The sequence below is a fragment of the Phocoena phocoena genome, chromosome 6 (assembly GCF_963924675.1).
Source record: "Phocoena phocoena chromosome 6, mPhoPho1.1, whole genome shotgun sequence".
In the NCBI taxonomy this organism is placed as follows: Eukaryota; Metazoa; Chordata; class Mammalia; order Artiodactyla; family Phocoenidae; genus Phocoena; species Phocoena phocoena.
In genome coordinates this window covers 72,313,588-72,320,776 of record NC_089224.1, presented here as the reverse complement: position 1 = coordinate 72,320,776, position 7,189 = coordinate 72,313,588, and the positions used below count along the sequence as shown (strand labels likewise).

The 7,189-nt window shown below is 41.9% G+C and overlaps 1 protein-coding gene and 1 pseudogene across 1 annotated transcript in view; both read left to right on the top strand.

Annotated features, from left to right (window-relative positions):
* The first annotated feature begins 4,174 nt into the window (after nucleotides 1-4,174).
* Nucleotides 4,175-4,506, top strand: LOC136124901 (ER membrane protein complex subunit 6-like; annotated as a pseudogene).
* A 2,120-nt stretch (nucleotides 4,507-6,626) lies between these two features.
* PRUNE2 (prune homolog 2 with BCH domain) overlaps nucleotides 6,627-7,189 on the top strand; it is a 207,769-nt gene continuing 207,206 nt past the window's right edge. The window contains exon 1 of the mRNA XM_065879899.1: nucleotides 6,627-6,725. The gene's annotated coding sequence lies outside the window, so the exon portion shown is untranslated. The remainder of the gene's footprint in view (nucleotides 6,726-7,189) is intronic.

The window sequence follows — 7,189 nt, the reverse complement described above, 5'->3', positions numbered from 1 at the left end:
ACCATTAAGCCAGTAAGAATGAAGAATAACTGTAGTTTTGGTCATGGAAGAAGGTCCATAGTATACTGTTAAGTGAAAAAAGGAAGTCTCTAAAGAGTAGAAGTACCCCATTTTTGTAAAGTATGTGTGTAAATATACGTGCATAAATTTAAAATGTGGAATATTCAACAATATGTTAACAGTTGTTATCTTTGTTTTATTAATTTTTGGTGTGTCTGAGTTTTTATAATGACATGTATTTCTTTTCTTACCAGAAAAATAAACAAAAATAAGGAATAAAATACAGAGGTTTCAGTTGATGAGGAAAGTCCCTGTGTTCTGGGGACTTTGCACAGAGTGATAAGCTTTTTCTCCTTTGCTTTTTTAAACTTTCGATTGATGCCATGCTATTCCCTCCAGCGTTTAGCTCCCTCTGGGTCCCAACCTTTTTCCAGGTACTGATAAGATTATGAGAAGTTCAGCAGCAGGTCAGGAATTGCAGACATCATCTCAAACCCAAGGCCGATATCAAGAGGCATCTCATTCATTTACCAAATGAACAAAGGATGTGACTTTATCCATATCCGACAGAGCTGATCAGAGACTTATAGTTCTCGCCTTTGGAAGACCAGGTTGTTCTGGGCAGCTCCACAGCTCCCTTTGTCCCTGCTGCTCATTTGGCTGTGGTTCCTTATGCATGCCCCCCCACCCCACTCCTGGTTTTCCTGGTGACTGTGACTGGCGTGGACATAGGGATTGCTAGGGATTAGCAGCATGTAAGGTTTCCTCTTGCCCATCCTGTGAGTCTACTGATTTAGAATCACGGCAGCCATAGATTCACGGGGTTTTTCTGGGGGAGGAACCGGGCCCTTTTCTGTGCCACCCAGAGCCAGCCTTCAGGAAGGAAGACCCCTCATTGACTTGGAGTTAGTAGTAGTCAAGTCAGTTGCCAACTGTTTTCTGTGCCTGGGTTTCTTTGGAGATACGATTTGATAAATTCAAGCAGCTTCTTCTTTCGCATCTTCACTTTTTGGTTAAGGATGAGGGACTAAGGAATGTGCCCTGCTTTAATGTGCGAGGAAGGGGACTCTCCAACTTTCATAGGCTTTGCCTATAACGTTTTTGAAACAAAATTCATTTCAAATCATTATTTTTGAAAACATTTGCCTGGGGTTTTTAGGAAAAGAGAGTTGGGTAGGATGGGTATGGAGAAATCCTAGTATAACTGTATTGCAAGGGCTTGTTGACTAAAGGTTAGCTGTGGGGCACCGGATGTGAAAGTTCCAGGCAGGAGCACCCTTGTTCCTCAGAGGGTGGAGTTATGAAAAAATTGACGGAGGAGGCTGAGCTTACGGCAAGGCTGTTTCTGATCAGGTCTGTTTTCTGTGGGTGTGTTTGAAAGTGCTTTTGCCTGACAAGTACAGTTTGCTTTCACGGGCGGTTGAATCTGAATGCTTAGGTGTCTCTCTGCTTTTAAAAAGAGGTAAGAAGTAAACTTCATTAAGAAGTCTCATTTTAGTGAGGTATAGATTTACACTTTGAAAGCTTATTAAAATCGTGATCCGGAATACTGGCATATTCGATATGTTTTCTTTTATACATTGATTATAGTAAGATTCTATCCATCTATTCGGAAATGTAGGGTATAGTATAAATTGAGTGTAGTATCTATTTCAACCCATTATCAAGATTCCATTTTGTGTTGGGCTTGTTCAGCACTGGGTGTAGGTAGTAACGACGAATCTTCTGTCTCCTGAGATTCCTTAAGGCTTGGTGTGCTTGTATCAATACCAGGGGATGGCTATTTCCTTGCCAGATCTATTCACTCCTGGCTAGGAGTTTACAAAGTCACATTTAGAGAATGTATACACTAGGTAATAATTATTTGTTGAACATCCTGGGCATGCTTTCACCTTTGCACCTGCTATTTCCTTGGCCTGAGATAACTGGAGGTCCCACTTCTTCACTTCGGGTCTTTATTCAAATGTCACCTTCTCAGTGAGCCTCATCCCAGGACACCCTCCTCTTCCATTCATCATAATCTAATTACTGGTTCTTTATACCTCCTTGCACTAAAATAAAAGTGCCATGGGGACTGGGATTTTTGTCTGTTTGGTTCAGTGCTGTATCCCCAGGACTTAGTGCAATGCCTGGCACAAACAGGGTTTTATTAGTTGAATGACAATGATTAATTGAATTGATAAAATTGTACATATGTCACTTTTATTTGAGCATAATTTGTCTCTTTGTGAATACTCTAAACTCCAATTTGAACTGTATCAAGAGACATAGATATTAAGATTGATATAACTAATTTCATGTTTTATTCCTCCAAGCAGGCAGGAGTCTATCTGGGCCTGGTTACTATGATATCTGACTTTTGCTACACTCTAATTATATCTTAGTGGGTTTTGGTAGGAATCAGGCACTTTGGAACATCTAAGATTTTTTTGAGGTTGAGCCTACTATTTTTAAGGCTGATAGTAGTCACCAAAGGTACCTTCTTGTTGTGAGGTCCCTTTTTTCTTGTCCAACATTTTCAGCCAGGCTGAAATTTCTGGTCATCTTTTTGGATTGTGGCATAATCTCTGGAAGGTCTCTTTAAAATGAAAGTACGTTACCTTGGTGGGTAATGCATTAACCCAAGGGTACTCATTGGCATGGACTCTCTATTGGAATTGCTAGTGGAGGAGCAGATAGATCCCTGATAGTATGGGCACCAGAATGGTACATTTTGATGGAGGTGGGTGCTGGGGAGAAGATAGTGTTGGAGCCTGAGGGCTGGGGCATTGACTGGAGATGGTAGACACAGTAAATGGAGCCAGAAGAAGTCATGACTCTTAGGGAACTGGATGTGTGGGAAGAAGGGGGAATCAGAAGACAAACAAGAAAGCATGAAGAGGGGCAGGTGGCACTAAAAGTAACCCTCCAAGATTTGTACTGGGATCTTCTACAGCCTGATCTGTAAGATGATATGTGCCTTTTTCTCTTTAAATGGAGAAGGATGAATAAATCATAATTTTAGAAGATTCCCAAATTGTGAAAATTGGTCCAACATGTTTGGGTTCACAATCCTATTTCGCTCCTTTCTTTTTCTAATTAATGATTGGCTTGGGCTGTGAAATGAATTGGCACACAAGTCTTCTTATTTCCCCCCATGTCTTCTTTCCTGCAAGTTGAGTGTTGAATGCAGAGCCGTGCCTAGGAGCTACTGAACCTAGACAAGAAAGCAGATAGGTCAGCTTTGGGGTCATTTTGATGCTATAATTTTCTGAAGCCTTGCTGTATTTAGAAGGCGTATTTAACATTCTCTTCCTCCCTCAATCTCCATGCCTGTTCATTCTGTGGATGCTGAAGTCATTATGGCATTGTGGAGTGGATGGTGAAGGGCAGAAGAGACAGGGCTCTTTGTACTGGATCATGGGTTCTGGGAACAATCCTGGTCCTATCACAGGCTCTATTGACCCATAAAATGTGTTATTAATCTTCTTACTGTCTGCCTTACAAGAGATATGGGAGGAGAAATGAGGTAATGTCTACTTAGACCTTCGAGCTTCTCGGAAGAACAACAGTCTACAGTAATATGATTTCCTAATGCATTTGTTTGTGTTGTAATGGAGTGTAATTTCATTTAGCCAAATTTCTTTAGATACCTCTAAAATATCTAACGGTCTTGCACAGGGGAAGCAGTCTGGCTTTGAGAGTAAGAACTGAGCCTCGACGAATCCTCAAAAAGTACAAGTGAGCTAGCTATAAATTTATGAGCTCGAGGGAAGGAAGCTGGGAGAGGAAGGAATGGGAGCTACAGATGGTGATGGGAGGGCAGTGGTTTTAAGTATCTTCAGAGAGTTTATAACGTTTTAAAATCCTGTTGTTGGAGTGCAAGATGGCGCCGTGGGAATCCCTACCACGGGCTGTCTGAGGGAGCGCCGAGCTACTGTGTCCGCCGCCGGGTTCCAGGTAACTGGGCGAGTCTGGGCGGGAAATGCAGATGTGCCGCCAGCAACCCCGAGCCCTCAGCCTTTTCAGCGTCTTTCGAAGGTCCGCGACTGAGGAGTGCGGGGTCTCCGCAGCCCCAGGGGGAGGGGCGGCGCGAACCCAACTCGCCACGCTCCGGGCGCCACCTGTAACTTGGTTCTCTCCGCAGCCCCGCGTTGCTCCACGAGAAAGCAAAGGCCGAGCCCGGGCGGGTGCGATGGCCGCTGTGGTGGCCAAGCGGGAGGGGCCGCCGTTGATCAGTGAGGCCGCCGTGCGGGGCAACGCCGCCGTGCTGGATTACTGCCGGACCTCGGTGTCGGCGCTGTCAGGGGCCACGGCTGGCATCCTCGGCCTCACTGGCCTCTACGGCTTCATCTTCTACCTGCTCGCCTCCATCCTGCTCTCCCTGCTCTTAATTCTCAAGGCGGGAAGGAGGTGGAACAAATATTTTAAGTCGCGAAGACCTCTCTTTACAGGAGCCTCATCGGAGGCCTCTTCACCTATGTCCTGTTGTGGACGTTCCTCTAGGGCATGGTGCACGTCTACTGAAACGTGGGCAGGGATGACTTTAAAAAAAAAAAAACAAAAAACAGAGTGGGAGGAGTGTTGCCAGAAATTAACACCAGGTAGACTTACCTAAGTTTTTAAATTGTTGGAGTCGCCGCTTGTCCTGTAACGTTATAAATAATTTATATCTTAAGACGAAGAGCCTGTACTGTTCTTCAGATTAAATGAAGCGTGAGACCCTTAAAAAAAAAAAAAGGGCTTCTCTGGTGGTGCAGTGGTTGAGAGTCCGCCTGCCGATGCAGGGGACGTGGGTCCGTGCCCCGGTCCGGGAAGATCCCACATGCCGCAGAGCGGCTGGGCCCGTGAGCCATGGCCGCTGAGCCTGCGCGTCCGGAGCCTGTGCTCCGCAACGGGAGAGGCCACAACAGTGGGAGGCCCGCGTACCGCAAAAAAAAAAAAAAAAAAAAAAAAAAAAAAAAAAATCCTGTTGTTTTACTACAGATCAAGATGTCAATATATTTTAAAATATATACATTTATTTTAATTTAACAATATTGCATACTGGACGACTCATCCTCAATATTGATCCTGCCGTCATTCTCTACATCGATAGGGTCTTGACCGAGCCTCCTCCGAGATTTACTTTATTATGTTCCTTGGGCCACAGCTTGGTTGTTGAATAAACTGGTTTCTGAGTCTGATATGGCAGTTCCCTATACATACCAACACGTTGTAAGAGGCCTAGTAAGTTACTAAATAATCCTTTACCTTTGTTCTGTAGAAAAAGGAATAACAAGTCTTTTTTATTGAAGTGGTCACGAACAGTAGATTTTTAATGTAGGTTTTTTGAGCAGTACTATAATTGAGGTGGCTTTCTAGTCAGTCCTAAAAAATGAAATTAAAACAGATGAAAAGTGGGGGAAGTATACATATGTATCATCTCTGACATACTATAAAGGTGTCAATTTAGGCTACACATCATTATTGGACAGTTTTGTTGTGAAATTTTCTGGAAGTGATTAGATCTTTAGCAATTCCAACTCAGTATTTTATAAGGAGGTCAGCCTTCTGTAAAGGAATTTTAAGGAAGTATTGAGTTAGCCAGGAAAGAAAATAGTATGTATTCTCTTACAGAGAGGTGACAATATACACCCTTTAATAGCAACTGATTTGTATTTTTAGAGAAATAATACTAATCAGAGTCCTCTCTCTGGAGGGAAGAAAAGTGTTACAACAACTTTTATTTGCTAACTGATAGAACGTAATGCCGAGAGAGCATATCCTGTCACCCAAAATGTGGCAGGAAAAAATAAATTCCTACCAAATTGTGTTGCACGCCAGGGACATATGAAAAAAGTCACTGTCTCTCAAAGTGAGAGGAACATCTTATATAAGGAAGTGATATGGAATACTATGGAACTGCTCTTTAGACCAAAATAATCTTTCACTAAAAAATTATGACTCAGAGATACAGTTCATATTAAGTTAAGTTGTGGATGATCTTAATAAAACCACATTTTTGTTGGAGGAGGTCATTGAGAGGACATGACTGCCAGTTGACCCGAGAGCTAGACCCTGGCAGTTGGAGGCTCCTCACCCCCTCCCCTGACCTTGGAAGTACAATCTGCCCACTGATCACACAGTGGGAACCATTTTCAAGGACACAGCCTCGAGAGAGCAATGCGTTGTTGAGACCATACGTCACTGAAGCCAGTTAAGGCCTCTATATAAACTTTTGATTCTGGTGGGCAGGTGTGGAGATATACTTGTCTTGTGGCCGCCCAAGACAAGCCTTGTAAGTAAGTTCCCTTGCATATTGAACCTGCCACCTACCAATCTGGAGTGGCCTGCCTCTGTCTTCAATCTCCCTTTGCCTTCTGTATATGGAGGCCAGTTTCAGATTTCACCCAAGGAAGCTCCCAAGGTTTCAAACCAACAATTTTCTGTTCCTGACAGTTAACTAAAATTTGAATGAGCATTTCTGAATGTTAAACATGTTATGCAGTTTTATGTCCTTATATAAAACTTCATGATACATTTATGAATTTCTGCAATTGTCTGAACATAGCTAAGGCATACTTTAAAAAAGATTGAAAAATATCCACTTTATATTAATCTGTTGTTAAATTGTGATGTTTTATTTGGATTTGTTTCAGAATCGAAGCAAACGCTTGGAGAAGGTCCATGTGGTTATTGGACATAAATCGTGTGACCTGGATTCTCTCATTTCTGCCTTCACATATGCTTACTTTCTAGACAAGGTGAGGGAAAAGAAGATTATGCTTTTTATTTGAGTTATGATATAACTTTTAAAAACAAACATTTTCAGGAAAAACAAGGAAACTTAAATTTTCATGTTCTGGTTTATTGTTGCAGAGAATAATGTATTATAATCCATTAATCGATATTTATTGGTCACTTATTACATGTTAGGCATTGTTCTAGTCATTTTTACTGACTCTGCATAAAACATTATTTCAATAAGATCAATTTTTTTCAAATAAAAATTTAAAAATTTTATAATAGTTGATTACTTTTATGGAAATTCAGAGAGTTGACAAAAGTAAGGATCAGAATTTCTTGTTTTCCTTTACCATCTTTGTTGGATAATCTTGCCTTTGGGAGTAGAAAAATATGTGTAGAAAAATATGTGCAGAATAACCTGTGTGAACATTACATGAAGTACAGAGCATACTGGCTGGAATTTTCAGGAATAGAGGTATTA